Source organism: Phyllobates terribilis, unplaced genomic scaffold (assembly GCF_046119375.1).
Source record: "Phyllobates terribilis strain yellow unplaced genomic scaffold, ASM4611937v1 Scaffold_9__5_contigs__length_417890890, whole genome shotgun sequence".
Lineage (NCBI taxonomy): Eukaryota > Metazoa > Chordata > Amphibia > Anura > Dendrobatidae > Phyllobates > Phyllobates terribilis.
In genome coordinates this window covers 13,349,168-13,365,922 of record NW_027362769.1, presented here as the reverse complement: position 1 = coordinate 13,365,922, position 16,755 = coordinate 13,349,168, and the positions used below count along the sequence as shown (strand labels likewise).

The following is a 16,755-nucleotide window of genomic DNA, read 5'->3' as shown; positions in this document are numbered from 1 at the left end:
TCATAAATTGATATTAAAAAGTGACCTCCAATCAACACAAGATGCTGGGAGAGACCACATTTCACAACTGTAGTCACATGATCCAGGAGAGGACAAGAACAGCATTGGAAACATTAGAAAAGAGTGCTGGGTAATTGTTTTAATACTAATTTTTAGTCTGTGTGTAGTTAGTGTAACAAAGGGGGCAATAAAAAAGTGCTCCTTTAATCTGTTTCTCTATTAAATGTTTAGAGAAATAAATGCTTGCTAATGGAGGGGCAATAAAAAAAAATCTGGAGTGCTCCTTTAAATTACTTGTCAATGTTGAGAACTGTATAAAGCGTGCTTTAATTTTAGATTGCTTTTATCAATCACAAAATTAGGTGTCATTCAAACATCCATTTTTCACATACAGTACAAGTTTTTCACAGATAAAAGATGTGCCTCTTTTAGTCTATGTTGGTGTTCGCATGTCCAGAGTTTTTTTTGCAGACCATGTGTCAGGTGTCCATATCACAGATCAAAATTACTCCTACAAGTCTAATGCTCCATGAAAATTACAGACAGATGGTATCAGTGTGCAATCCGTGTGCTGCCCATGATTAACATTGCAATACATAGGAGGAGATTTGCAATTTTTTGTTTTTGCATATGATAAAATCACTGAAAAAACACGAATGGTAAAAACTGACACACCAAGTCAAATACTGATGAAAATCTGATCCAAAACACTGATGATCAATAGCAAGGTCTTCCTATAGATTCACATGACATTAGCATATACACTAGGACTCTATGAAAATGTCAAACAGTAAGTTAAAAGAAAATCTAATAATATTAACACAATTTTTTATTTCAATCAGGGGGTGTGTAAGATAGATTTAAATGGTTTACATGTGAACATTTTGCATGTTTTTGCAAGGAGAAAAAAAAGGATATACTAGACAGTAAGCAAACCACTAGTTCTTGAAGTTCATGTGTTGGTGGAAGGAAAAATGGGCAAATGTAAAAATCTGAATTACTGCACATTCACAAGAGCCAAATTGTGATGGCTAGAAGACTAGGTCAGAGCATCACCTAAATGGTGTACTTCCTGATAAGCAAAAGTTGGTACCCAACAAAAGTGGACAAATGAAGGACAACAGGTGAATTGCTTGCAATGTTCATTTATATGTGTGGAGTGAAGATTAGATGTAGAGGACCACACCACTTTGTTACTGTAGTACAAATTATTGAAGATGTTAATGCTGCTATGATAGAAAGATGGCAGAACACAAATTGAATAACTGCTTTCAGGTGGGTGTCAAAGCTGTCCACTGCTAGAAGGTTCTACAGTGGGAAAGAAAGTGTCAGAATTTGTCCATGGATCAATGTAAGGATTTAGTCTGGTTTGAAGAATCACATTTCATTTTACTTCATGTCAGTGGCTGGTTTTTGTCTGTCTCATTTACCTGGGTAAGAGATGCAGTATGCGAAAAAGACAAGTGGGAAGAAGCAGTATGATCCTGTAACCAATTTTCTACCGAACCTTGGATTCTGGCATTCATGTTGATTTTACTTGACACAAACAATGCAGCATATCAACTACTCTTCATGGCAGAAACATTCCCTAATTGTAGAGGCATCTTTCAGCTGAATAATGTGACCAACTGTAAAAGTGCCCTGCAACTTTTTTTTCGAATTTAAAGAAGCACTCCTCCCATCAAAATTGTTATCCTCTTCATATATTGCAGTCATTATATTATATAGCACTGTCTACTTACAATTACTCATTTTGACTTTCTACCCAGCTGATTCTTCTGTCTTCCATTAGGTCTAAGACATCATGTGATTAAAAACTGACTAGCTGAATCCTTCTAAGCTCTATCTAGAAACAGGAGATCAATCTTCTCTGCATGAGTCATAAGTTACTGCAAAAGTATCTGACAGTGGGGATGAGGGAGTAGTTGGGTCAGGAGTTGAAGAGTAGAATGATAAATGCAAGGAAGAGATTTCCTGTTTCTACACAGAGCAAAGAGAAGAATTAGCTGAGTAGAAAGGCAAATTGAGCATTTGTAAATACACAGTGCTATATAATATGCATCACAAGAGTATCAAAATGGCAACAATGAGGCTTTCAGCAGGCTACCATGGTAACCTATTAGTGGCCCACAATTGGCAATAATTCCATTTAAATGCAACTTTCAGATATTGACAGTGGCATTCAATAGGTTAACAGCAGCAATCAAAGCTCAGCTCTGGCCACTGCTGTTAGACACAGATGGCAGCTAGGTAAAACAGCTGGCATATACCACATGTTGAGTCAACTCAGGACCTGAGCTCTCTCTACAAACAGGCACCCCAGCAATGACATACTTGTACATCACTTTGTGTTGAGGGGTTAATAAAGTCTGTAATCTGCTGAACTAGAAGAAAAAGAAAGGGGATGCAAGTTTTTCTATTTCTCTTGCCTCATTTATAAGAATGAAACATTTATATGCAGTGCTTAGTATGCTGGCAGTGTTGTTCTCTCTTTTTTTAATCTAAAATGGACAATTAAAACTGGTTATCCAAGAATAAAAAGAGACCTTTTATATTAAAGATGAAGAAAACAAAAGTTTACACGTCTTTACAAAATGTTTGGGACCAGAAATTCTAGGTCAAATCACTTCCCATGAGCAAGCTCCTGCAACTGTCCACTGTACTTACGTGGCATATGTGCACGTCTAATATTAGACTATTGGAGCAATGAAGAGGGCTTAAAAAATTATTTTAAACAATGTGCACATTTTAGGATTGGAACACGTGTTTAAGTTTCAAGATTGTATACAGTAGTTTTCTCTTAAAAAAATAAAATAAAAAAATGAAATAAGGCAACGAGCCGTTACCAAATAAGATGTGACCATAAAATGTAGGTAGAATCACATCTTGACAGCAAGCACATGTAGCTGGCCGCTGCATTTAGGTGGCATGTGTGCATGTCTCATATTAGACTATTGGAGTGGAGTCAAAAATTATTTTAAATAACACGCACAATTTGGCAAGTTTCAAGATTAGGGAGATTTAGTATAAAAAAAATGGCGTATCTAGAAACATAGGGATCACACTTTACAAACAGAATCCAGCTTTAAATTCAAAATTCAGATTTAGCTGTAAATCTGCAATGCGTGGTTTAATACTACCCTTGCTTCCTGTCACTGTGTAAAAAAAAGCTTTTAGCTGCTGTTGCTGCTGTATATCACAGATTAATGAAAAAGAAACGGCCCAATACATAATAACACTCGAAGGTGCCAGATACCCAGTCCTAAGTAGGCCAGGCACCTACACATAGAAACACCAACTCAAAAGATACAAGAAAAAGAGAGAACTAGAGTATAACTGGCATATGAAAACAATTTTATTAATAATTAGGATAACATTCACAAATTTTTAAATAACATCATAAATGTAGACAAAGGGAGTGAAAAGACCAGGGTCTGCAGGGCAACAGGACACAGACCCACGAAATTTTGTACACCATAATGGCAATCAGTTCATATGGAATGTAAACACAGGGGTCACATGCTAGACACTAAATTATAAGAATACATCCAAGTGGAATAGGGAGTCAAACCATATGCCCCTGAAGTCTTACCCAGGTCAGGCCAAAGAAAGATAGGGTCCGGGAGCACTGCAGATAGAGGTAGTAAGAGGGATGGTGGTAAAAATTGCCTCAACATACGTTTCACTATGCGGTCTTAGAGCTTTATGAAGAGGCTGGAGGCTGGGGAGCAGAAGAATCTTTAAATACACCCAAATATGTACCAGGTAAATAATCCAGCACAAAATATGAGAAGGCTTCAGAGTGGAGAGCTCTTACTTGAAGTGTGAAATCCACCGTAACCTTCTTGACCAAATTCCTGGATAATGGTGTTTTGTCAAGGGCAAAGACTTGCAAGGGTCTTTCTTAACTAACTGTCCCTAACCCTAACTTCAGAACCAGTTCTGAATCAATAAAGTTAGCAGCAGACCCACAGTCGATGAACACCAATATTGATAACACCTGGTTCTCGAAAGGATAACACAGTATTCATCAGTACCCTGGAGGAGGAAGAAAGAGGTACATGGGAGCCTGGGTGACCTTGTCGGCTGTCACCCAGACTCAGACGTTCTGCTGATGGTTTGGTAGCCTGAGGACAAGTAGGTCAATCCTTGAGAAAATGTCCAGAGAGACGAAAGTACAGACAAATTCTGAGATCTTGTCTGCGTCTTCTCTCCACAACACCAAGACTGGCAACTCTGATTTCCAATGGTTCCGCCTCCGATAAACGGCCTTGCTGCAGGGAAATATAACGTGCAGCCTGCCATTGATCACGTCTCTCAAGGATTCTACGGTCCATTAGTATGGCCTTGGTCATGGCCTCCGCCAGAGAACAATGAGCGTCATGGAGGACCAGAGCGTCCTTAAGGGTTTCAGAAAGACCTTTGCGAACAGGCATCTGAGAGATGCATCGTTTCACAGAACTGCAGTGGACCACTGCCAGAACTCAGAACAGTAGTCCTCAGCTGTGTGACCCTCTTTTGCCAGGCTCGTGATCTTAGCCTCAGCGAACTGGATCCTGTCAGGTTCGTCATATATCAGTCCTAAACTGTCAAAGAAGGTGTCAACAGAAAACTGTTCTGGGGCCTGTGGGGACAAGGAAAATGCCCAGGTCTGAGGGTCCTCTCGCAGTAGGGACATGATTATTCCCACCCGCTGGAACTCCTCCCCTGACGATCAGGGGCACAGGTTAAAGAATAACCTACAGCTCTCCCTGAAGACCCTAAACTGGTCTTTCTCTCCAGAAAGTTTATCAGGGAGGTCTGTTACAGGTTCTGGAGAGACCAACTGTACATCAGTGGGTAGTGACGTCACAACGACTGCCGGAAGTGAAGGGCTATCTGAGGTTTTCATTATATTAGTTATCTGACCCTGCAGCAGACATTGTGATGACCCCAGTCTCTGGCATTCCTTAGCTTAGAGTCATCAGCTTCAAATTCGCTATCTGGTCACAGAGCGTGTGAACAGTTTCCATACAGGCAAAAAAGAAAAACATATGGGCCCGACATAATGTGTCGCTGAGTCATTTTTCACAGCCAGGCCGTGAGACGGGATAGTCAAGGAGTCTGAAGTCAAAGCCAGGAGAGTACATCACAAACAGAGGGAAGAAGCAAAGGTGTAGTCAAGTAACGTTCCATATACAGAAATTTTGTGGAGCATTCCACTCCCTTTCAAGTCAGCCACCTTTGTTTGGTTGAACCAATTGACACTTGGTCACTGACAAATACAATACCTGAAATCATGGCCATCAGATGTTATCCTATATGACTGCTCTAATAATCCAGCAATTTTTGTGAGTGTGTCAAATATTACACTCCATTTAAAGTATTGCAGTTGTGGGTTCAAACCTATTCACAGTTGGTTGCTGACAAATAGCATATCTGTGAACAATGTTGTCAGAGTATTACACCACTTTTACGGACTGACAAAAAAAACATACAAAAAACTAGCTAAAATGGAAAAATATTAAGAAACATTCTTTCCAGAGTAATCCCTTGTATGTAAGGCCAAAGAAATCCCCCCCAAAAAAGTTATGAACTGTGGAAGACATTTATGCAACCAGAATGAACACTCATCTGTAGCTGATGATACCACCTAGCAGCACCTGTCCCTATTGTAAATGCATCTAACCGCGTTATCAATATGGAATGGAATAGATTTTAATTTTTTTGGGGCAGCATGCAGTATAAAGCAATAATACCTGGCTGGATCAGTGTAATACGCTATCCATACTGCAATACCTCACCTGTAAACGAATTTCAGATAAGACAGTTAATATTCTAGAATATAGAATCTATTTGAATTGTACTTCCCATTATTAAGGAGTGTGTCTCCTATACTGTTCTTCCATATGCAGCAATTTTAAGGGCTGCCAAAAATTAGGATGCACTCCAATACACATTTGAAGAGACGTAAAAAATAAATAAACTAATAAAAACACAGTAGGATCTTTCTTTAGTATAAAAACCAGACTCGCTAATGTAACCTCAATGTAATCATATTGTTCAGCCCCTGCACCTCTTCCTTCTCCTCCACCTCCAACTCTGGAGAGAAGCAGCCCTTGCTAAGAAAAGTCTGTGTGACTTTTGAAGGTTCCTGGACACTCTATGGCTACTTTTTTACTGAGTGAAAACCCATGCAAGCACAGGGAGAACATACAAAATCCTGGAAGATGTTGTCCTTGGTGGGATTTGAACCCTGTACCCCAGTGCTGCAAGGCTTCAATGCTAACCACTGAGCCACTGTGCTGCCCTCTCTCTTCTCCCTCTGATATCTAACATGCTGGAGAAGCTTGCACCAACTGTCACTCAGTATCTTCAGCTCCTTTGTGAGAAACTAATGTATTTGGGCAGCCACTCAGTCTACCAAATAAAATCCCTTAGAAGGAAATTGTGGATGGCTTTGCTTCTGATACTGGATGCCAATACCAAACCGCAGGAAATATTCCAGACTGGTTGAAGCCAAGCTGATTCCCACAGAAAAGAACCAGCAGCAAGCTAAGGAAATGGTGGCCTCTATCATAATCACGACCTGCAAGGTTTGCACTATGAACTCTCCTGAATGAGAAGCCAGGGCCCATCAGAGGAGTCTCCGGTTCTCTGGTGGGCCCATCCAACTCTGCTGAAAAGCAGCCCTGGCTAAGATAAGTCTATAGCAAGGTTCTCGGAAGCTCTATGGCTGCTTTTTTTACTTCGGACAGGCTCCAGAAATGTATAAGATTGCAGTCTATAAGATCTCTTCACTGGCTCCCAATTGCCCAGCTTATCCAGTTCAAACTATTAACTCTGACCTACAAAGCCACCCATAACCTTTCTCCTCCTTACATCTGTGAACTAATCTCCCGTATATATTCTCTTACGTAATCTCCAGTCTAACATGCTGGAGAAACTTGCACCTACTGCCACTCAGTATCTTCAGCTACTTTGTGAGAAACTAATGTATTTGGGCAGCCACTCAGTCTGCCAAATAAAATTCCTGAGAAGAAAATTGTGGATGGCTTTGCTTCTGGTACTGGGTGCCAATACCAAACCACTGGAAATATTCCAGGCTGGTTGGAGCCAAGCTTATTCTCACAGAAAAGTACCAGCTGCTAGGTAAGGAGATGGTGGCCTCAATCATCATCACGACCTGCAAAGTTTGCGCTATGAACTCTCCTGAATGAGAAGTCAGGGCCCCCCGGAGGAGTCTCTGGTTCTCTGGTGAGCCCATCCAACCCTGTCAAGAAGCAGCCCTGGCTAAGAAAATTCTGTGGGAAGGGTCCCGGACACTCTCTGGCTGCTTTTTTACTGTGGTCTGGCTCCAGCAATCTACAAGATTACAATCTATAAGATCCCTTCAATGGCTCCCCATTGCACAAAGACTCCAGTTCAAAACCCTAACTATGACATGCAAAGCCATCCACAACCCTTCTCTTCCGTATATCTGTGACCTAGTCTCTTGGTACTTACCTGCATGCAACTAGTGATGAACGAATATGTTCAAGATCCTATCTCCAAACTTAAGTTCGACACAAATGAGGCACATTTTGATTCGTGATCGGAAAGGGGAGCAAAATTTGTTAAATTCGGGAAAATCAGTAACGTTCGGTGAATTTCCATGGTTACGTGATTGCGGGGCAACTACAGTGTTTTTTACAGTTTTGCTAGCATAGTGCTTGTGCATGATGAGCGGGGACACATGGCAGATGAGTGGGGGCTGGTGATAGCTCAGAACAGGTCAGATCAGCAGAGCACTTTTTTTTTTCCTGTAGGCGGTAACTTTAAGTCAGGAAAGCGCGGCTAGCCAATCAGAGCGCAAGGAGCATCCAGAGTTTCCCAGACACAAGGGGATGTGCAATTGGCTGCTGAAATCACATGTCCTCTCCATATAAAAACCAGCCATGTTCCCTCAGTGCCATTTTATGCATGACACTGAAGGAGATAGACGCTGCTGAGTGTGCTCTGTTCTGTGTAATGAGAGATATTAGCTAGATAGATGGGTGCTTCTGTTAAAGTCAGATAGTGTAGATAAGTCCTGTGCTGTGTACCTATTCAATCGACCTTGCAGCCTTTTTTTTTTGTTTTTGTGCAATTACTGAGATTCTGACAGAAAGAGCAGGGTCTATAGCATAGGACAGTGTTGCGCACTGGTTGTACTGTCTGTGCAGGAGTATACCTTCAATCTATTTTTGTATTTGATAATGTGATAAAGCAAGCAAGCCATTGTAGGCCACTTTTTGTTTTTGTGGGGATGAAATTCAGCTATCTGCAGAGCTTGTCAGTGCAGAGCTTCTGAGTGCAGAGCTTCTGAGTGCAGAGCACAAAAAACTAGTGCAAGCTGTGTTAGCCCAGTTAGTCATTTTTTGGTGGGTGAAGCTGTTTTCAGAGTAAAAAAAATATATTTTTTCTGTTGCTAGCCACAGTTCAGCAAAGATTTTTTTTTGTCGCAAAAGTTTTACACTCTGCTATAAGCCACCTAGTGCTTTTAGTGGGGGTAAAAATTCATCTGTTTTCAGAGTAAAAATATAGATTTTTTCTGTTGCTAGCCACAGTCCACCAAAGATTTTTTTGTGTCGCAGACGTGTTACACTCTGCTATAAGCCACCTAGTGCTTTTAGTGGCGGTAAAAATTCATCTGTTTTCGGAGTAAAAAAACAGATTTTTTCTGTTGCTACCCACAGTCCACCAAAGATTTTTTTTGTGTGGTAAACGTGATACACTTTGCTAAAAGCCACATACTATTTTAGTGGCGGTGAAATTCAGCTGTATGCAGAGCTTACGCAGAGTAAATAAATCTAATTTTTACTGTGACTAACGTGATACAGCAGGCTAGATCTGAGTTTGAGATATCTTGAAGCATATTTTCTATAAAAGAAACCTTATACACATGACATATGAACTATGGTAACGTAAAATATAGCATTTATTAGAGAATTGGATAAAATACATATACAAAATACATATCTGGACAAAGGAAAAAGAACATACATAAAAAGGTCAGACTCAGGGGAATACAAGCAGTATGTGGATCAATAAAACATCCCTGCACTGCCCTATTGCAAAGGTGCTGTGGATAGCTTAATATCAGCAAATCTGTACCTCAAAGTGCAGTTAGTTATATGGAATTACTGCTTTGCGCAGAGAGAGAAAATATCAGACCAATATCTATATAAAGTGCTACGTGCCAATGCTCCATACTGATTATACTCTCAAAGCAACAGTATACATGTTATCTTATGGGAGATTATTGGTAAATATCTCTAACATCCCACCTATCAAAGTGAAAAAACCTTGCACAATATTGAGAAGTCCAATCAAGGCATGCAATAAGGATGTATAATGATAATTTGAGCTCATCCCTGTGTGCTGACCAGGTCCGACGCGCGTTTCGCCGCTGGCTTTGACATCAAAGAATTTTCCCAGGCTGTCAGTGACGTGCATGAGGTGAGCCGAGTTCATTGTACATGAACTCGCCTCATCTGGTTGCCATCACAGCGAGACACTGAGGAGCGCAACCATGCCTGCGCTTCTCTGTGTCTGCGGCATGGCAAGCTGGATGGCAGCTTTCGGCTGTGATCCAGCCAGTCATGTGAATGTAGCAGAGCTGGAGCCGTCCTGGGAACCATGGAAAGGTAAGGATGAAGTTGGTTTATTATTTTACTTTTATTGCAGAAGACGTTGGCTTCAACTGGAATGGGTATGATGGTAAGTATGGTTTAATTTAGAACAATAAAGAATTGTGTGTTTAGGACTTTATTCTGGGTGTTTGTGTTTTTTCTTAACTTTGACTATGGGGTTAGTAATGGGGGTGTCTTATATACGCCTCTCCATTACTAACCTGGGCTTGATGTCAGCTGGCATTATAAGCTGACATCAACCCCAGCCCTATTACCCCACTGCCACCGCTACAGGGCAGTGGAAAGAGCGAGGTTAAGTGCCACAATTGGCGCATCCTATGGATGCACCATTTCTGGGGTGGCTGACGGCTGGTGTTTGTAGCCTGGGAGGGGGCCAATATTCATGGCACCCTTCCTGGGCTATTAATATCAGCCCCCAGCTGTCTGTCTAGCCTTTGCTAGCTATTAAAATAGGGGGGACCCCACGTCATATTTTTTTGGGGGGTCCCCCATTTTAATAGCTAGTAAATGCTAGGTATTCAGCTGGGGGCTGATATTAGTAGCCTTGGAAGCTCTGTGTGTATTACCCTATTCCCAGGCTTCAAACATCTGCCCCTGCTTATATATGTGACTGACATGTTTCTATCTATCTAATCTATGTGTGATGCTCTATTCTTTCTGTTCTAAATTGTCGGGTACCGGTGTATGCCGCTGCTGAATTGCCGGCTTTTCATGTTTCCCTGTGAGCACTGTTCCCATCGATTTGGGCAACCACTGTAATGCCACAACCATCATGGCTGTGACATTACAGTGAGTGGCAGACAATCCCTGCATGATGTGAAAAAAACCAGTTACGCTTTTGTTGCACGAACAGTCATCGAACATAACCTCGAACAGCCAAATTTTTTGCAAATCTTTCGCGTTCGTCGAACAACTCGAACACCGCCCAAAACAGCTCGAATTTGAGATTGGCGAACAGTTCTAGTCGAACACCACTCATCTCTACTGATGAGTCAGCATGGATGTCTGACATCCGTGCCTTCCTCCAAAACTTTGAGGACTCCACCAAGATGGTGAGTGGCAATGACGCTATAATTAGCGTCACCATCCCTATTCTCTGTCTACTGAAACGCTTGTGTTACGCTCGCGCCCGGACTGACTGGCGTGAGCGTGATTAGTGATCCCACTGTACCATGAACCGAGAAGTGCCTGGAGGGGCGTAACTAAGTATCAACCCGATCCGACAAAGGTCGCACGGCGGCTCAGGGAGGAACCGAGCAGAGGGACCAGGTGCTACTCCAGGTCAGACCCCGGTCACAGCTATTGACCCACACCGGGGAATGCAGGAACAGGCAGGTTAAACTGGCATATTGACTGGTGGGTACTGGCAGGCACGGCTGGTATGCAGACAGGTGGGCACAGGCAGGTACGGCTGACTTGCAGACAGGCGGGTACTGGCAAGTAGGAATGTAGGCAGGATAGGGACCAGTACAGACTGGGATACAGGAACAGAGCCGCAGGTGCAGTAGACAAGCAGAATGGAGCAAAACCCGCAGATGCGGTGAACAAGCAAAGCAGTGCAAAACCCGCAGATGCGGAGAACAAGCAAATCAGAGCAAAACCGCAGATGCGGTGAACAAGCAAAGCAGAGCAAAACCGCAGATGCGGTGAACAAGCAAAGCAGAGCAAAACCGCAGATGCGGTAAACAAGCAAAGCAGAGCAAAACCCGCAGATGCGGTGAATAAGCAAAGCAGAGCAAAACCCGCAGATGCGGTGAACAAGCAAAGCAGAGCAAAACCGCAGATGCGGTGAACAAGCAAAGCAGAGCAAAACCCTCAGATGCGGTGAACAAGCAAAGCAAAGCAAAACTGCAGATGCGGTGAACAAGCAAAGCCGAGCAAAACCGCAGATGTGGTGAACAAGCAAAGCAGAGCAAAAACCGCAGATGGGGTGAACAAGCAAAGCAGTGCAAAACCCGCAGATGCGGTGATCAAGCAAAGCAGAGCAAAACCCGCAGATGCAGTGAACAAGCAAAGCACAGCAAAACCGCAGGTGCGGTGAGCAAGCAGAGCAAAGCAAAACCCGCAGATGTGGTAGACAGGACAGGGCTCTTTTCACATGGAACAGACTGGAAAACACAAGAAGATAGCTGGAACACAGGAGTTAGATACAGAGGCAGGGAAACAGAATGAGCAGAACCAGATAAACACAAGATACTTGCAATGAAGTAGCGAGTGGACACAAAACTCACAAACAGAAGTACAAAGACAAAAAGTTGGAGTTAGGTGCAGGTTCAGATAAAGCAGGAAAAAGGGAAGATACAGACATAGAGAGAAACAAGTAATGGGCTAGGACACTCTTCAGACAGGAACTGAACAGGGAACAAGATACAGGAACGAGCCTGGGAACTCAGCCCCCAGGGAGGCGGAAACAGACTAGAAGTCAGAGATACAGGTAGAGGCCCTGGGTACTCAGCCCCCTGGGTGGCGGGAACAGACTAAAAGTCAGAGGTACAGGTAGCGGCCCTGGGTACTCTGCCCCCAGGGTGGCAGAACAGACTAGATACAGGACAGGACCTGGCAACTCAGTTGCGAAAGACAAACTGAGTGAAAGTGTTGCTCAGGCACCTCCTACTGGGTGGAGGGGGTTTAAGTATCCAGTGACTCACAGCAATAGGCTGGGGACGCATTAGGACTGTGCACACAGTAACTATAAGAAACAGGCAGAAGCCACGCGAATGCCCTAAGCAGTCAGACAAGAGACATGGACACAGCAGATACTGAAACAAAATGTGCAGCGTTGACTGACAGGTAAGATTGCGGTCTTGCATGGTGGGAGGTGGTGCACCAGGCAAGCACGCCACCAGGAATTTTACAGCTCGGTGCTCACAGTTAAAGAGGAGGCATTGCTGTCGGAGCAAGGAACTATGCAGCCCAGTCTCATCTCATCTCAATGCGGATTTGGTGATAACGAGGAGGAAGAGGATGAGGAAAGATCATGGACAGTCATCCTCTTGGGGAGGACAGGTAAGTCTTGGCTGTCTTGGAAGTCTTAATACACCTTTGTCAGTCTGTGGGAAACCTGCATGAGTTTTGCTTGATGACCTTCAGTGGCCTAAACCGTTGCTTTGCTTATGCACGTTATTTCTGAAAAAGCATTGCAGATCAGGCCATTGTCCAACTCTGTAGTGATTAAATTCAAGGCGTAAAGAATAGTGTTGAGCGAGCACTAAAATGCTCGGGTGCTCGATCCGAGCAACGAGCCCAATGTTAGTCTATGGGAGACCCGAGCATTTTTGCGGCGGCACCCCCGGCAGTCTTTTAAAAGCCTAACAAGTGTCCAAAACGATAGTGACAGTGCTCAAATGACATGGGGACAGCATGGGGATCACCCCAGGAAGCATTTCTGACCCCCTGGTCACTGCTGTCAACAACGTGGTCAGAGGTATTAAGCCACTTTTAAGGGCTCACAATAAAACGTTCAAAAACGAAACTGAAACTGCATTCCTGTGAAATATGCTAAGGAAGTTCCTTTCCAGAGTAAAAACTTGTGTATAAGGTAAAATAAATAACCAAAAAAAAATACTCCTCCACACCTTGGGCTATGTTCACAAGTAGCATTTTTTATGTGTTTTTGCACTTTTGTATTGCTTTCAACCGTGACAAATGCATACACCGGGAAATGTCATTTTAACATTTTACAACCTTATCTGGCCATGTGCTGTGTGACACATGCATACAGTAGTGAAAAGACATGGGAACAGCATGGGGAAGACCCCTGGAAGCATCTCTGACACCCAGGTTACTGCCTAAAAGTGTGTCCATCAGAAGTCATCCTTGCCGCATCAGAAGATGCAGACTTGCAACTATCCCTGTGCAAGTTCTTGTCCCAGGGCAGTGTTCAATTGTACCTCCTCCATTCCTTGCAATGCAAGAGAAAATATGCAGCCAACCACACACCCACCCCCAGGCTGCAATACCATACTGCTTGCTTGCACTTGAAATTGGGCCTTTTAGGAATGTGCAGGCGGAATCTGGCCACCATGTCATGGCTGTGTTGGCGGCCTGGTATCCATACTCAGTCCCCAGCCGCCCGGCGGCTGGGTGTCCACTCTTGGTCTCCAGCCGCCTGGGGGCGGCCGGGTGTCCATACTCGGTCCCCAGCCGCCCCGCGGCCGGGTGTCCACACAAGGTCCCTAGCCGCCTGGGGGCAGCTGGGTGTCCATAATCGGTCCCCAGCCGCCCCTATTTCTCCTTGGAACATACCCCCACACACTTTTCTTAGCCCGGCCTGCTTTAGGGCAGCATTGGACGAGCCCACCAGAGAACCAGACTCCTCCGGTGGGCCCTGACTTCTCCAGCAGGGGAGTTGACAGTGCCAAGGTGAGGAACGTGATTATGATAATAGAAGTTAGCATCTGCTTTGCTTTCTTGGAATGCAAGCATAAGTGTGCAGCCTGCCACGCACCCACCCCCAGGCTGCAATACCATACTGCTTGCTTGCACTTTAAATTGGGCCTTTTAGACATGTGGAGGCGGAATCTGGCCACCACGTCACGGCTGCGTTGGTGGCCTGGTATCCATACTCAGTCCCCAGCCGCCCGGCGGCCGTGTGTCCACACTCGGTCCCCAGCCGCCAGGGGGTGGCCGGGTGTCCATGCTCCTTCCCCAGCCGCCCCGCGGCCGGGTGTCGACACTCGGTCCCCAGCCACCAGGGGGCACCGGGTGTCCACACTCGGTCCCCAGTCGCCCCGCGGCCGGGTGTCCACAAACGGTCCCCAGCCGACTGGGGGCAGCCGGGTGTCCATAAACTGTCCCCAGCCACCCCTATTACTCCTGTCAACTTCCCCCCACACACTTTTCTTAGCCCAGCCTGCTTTAGGGCAGCATTGGACGAACCCACCAGAGAACCAGACTCCTCCGGTGGGCCCTGGCTTCTCCATCAGGGGAGTTGAGAGTGCCAAGGTGAGGAGCATGATGATGATGATAGAAGTTAGCATCTGCTTTGTTTTCTTTTAATGCAAGCGTAAGTTTGCAGCCTGTCACCCACCCACACCCAGGCTGCAATGCCATACTGCTAGCTTGCTCTTGAAATGGGGCCTTTTAGTTAGGAGGAGGCTGAAGCTGGCCACTACCTCATGGCTGCTTCGACTGCGAGGTATCCATACTCAGTCCCCAGCCGCCCCTATTTGTCCCGGTGTGCCTTATAGATAAGATTAAGCGCATACCAAAACATTACCTGTGCCCTCCCCAATGCAGTTAGTGGGAAGGACAGCCTATTCCGCTGTAGTGTGTGCATGCCAAACCCCTGTTCATGGTACGTGCAAAGATGCCTCCCACCCTGCACCTGTCATTGCAGACTTGCAACTATCCCCGTTCAAGTCCTTGTCCCAGGGCAGTGTTCAATTGTACCTCTCCCATTCCTTGCAATGCAAGCGCAAGTATGCAGCCTGACACCCACCCACCCCCAGGCTGCAATGCCATACTGCTTGCTTGCACTTTAAATTGGGCCTTTTAGGCATGTGGAGGCGGAATCTGGCCACCACGTCATGGCTGCATTGTGGTTGTCCACACTCGGTCCCCAGCCGCCAGCGGGCGGCCAGGTGTCCATACTCTGTCCCCAGCCGCCCCGCGGCCGGGTGTCCTCACACGGTCCCCAGCCCCCTGGTGGCAGCCTGGTGTCCATAAACGGTCCCCAGCCGCCCCTCTTTCTCCTGTCTACTTCCCCCCACACACTTTTCTTAGCCCAGCCTGCTTTAGGGCAGCATTGGACGAGCCCACCAGAGAACCAGACTCCTCCGGTGGGCCCTGGCTTCTCCATCAGGGGAGATGAGAATGTCAAGGTGAGGAGCATGATGATGATGATAGAAGTTAGCATCTGCTTTGTTTTCTTGGAATGCAAGCGCATGTATGTAGTAGCGGCTAGGCCTGAGGTGGTCAGGGTTTTGGCGCATATCCTACCTCCTCCGAGGATTGCTGGATGTTTTCCTGCTACTATCCCAGTTCTATGACTCCTGTTAAAACAAAGCTTCAGGTGATAAATGATGGATGAGGTAGTGGCAAGGGAGAAAGAGCAGGAGGAACAGGGACCATTCAGATCAATATCAGGCCAGTCAACCACATATGTCTTGTAGGATATGTTTCTGTAACAAAAGGAGCGATTTGGCTACACAGTTATAGGGCATACAGTGAGTGCAATGCCTACCAAAAATTTTGAGGCACTCCAATGCCCCTTGGAAATGACATGGAGGTCAGAGGGCCTTAACTAAACTGTTTTTTCCATTTATAGCAACTGGGTCTCCTGTACACTGTTGGCCTAAGCAGTGAATGGAAGGCTTTCCAAAAATTATGAGGAACTGCAATGCCCCTTGAAACAGACATGGATTACAGCGTACTAAAAACCTTCTACCCATTATTGTGGAGTGGGTCTCCCTTACTTTTCGCCTTTGCATTGAAATGCAAAAGCTGACTAAAATTAGGAGGAAATGCAATGCCCGCTGGAAGAGTCGTGGAGGTTAGAGGTAATTAAAAACAAAATTTCAATGCCCCTTGGAAGAGCTGTGGAGTTCAGAGTGGTTTAACAAGACGCATTTAATGCCCCTCAGAAGAGACGTGGAGGTCCCAGTAGGTTAACAAGACGGTTTTAATGCCCCTTGGAAAAGTGGTGGAGGTCACAGTAGCTTAACAAGACGCTTTTTATGCCCCTCAGAAGAGATGTGGAGGTCCCAGTAGCTTAACAAGACGGTTTGAATGCCCATTGGAAGAGACGTGGAAGTCACAGTAGCTTAACAAGACGGTTTTAATGCCCCTTACAAGAGCCATACAGTACAGCATCTTAAAAACATTATTCCCATTATTGGGGAGTGTGTCTCCCATAGTCTTTGCTTATGCCTTCCAAGCAAAAGCTGCCAAAAATTAGGACGGAGGAACTTGCAATGCCCCTTACAAGAGCCATGCAGTACAGAATATTACAAACATTAATCCCATTATTGGGGAGTGGGTCTCCCATAGTATTTGCTTATGCCTTCCAAGCAAAAGCTGCCAAAAATTAGGACAGAGGAACTTGCAATGCCCCTTACAAGAGCCATGCAGTACAGCATATTACAAACAATATTCCAAATAT

General features: G+C 44.9%; 1 protein-coding gene across 2 annotated transcripts in view; it reads right to left on the bottom strand.

Annotated features, from left to right (window-relative positions):
• The window catches only part of PTH2R (parathyroid hormone 2 receptor), a 2,210,872-nt gene that overhangs the window by 1,831,561 nt on the left and 362,556 nt on the right, over positions 1–16,755 (bottom strand). The gene's annotated exons all lie outside the window — the stretch shown is intronic.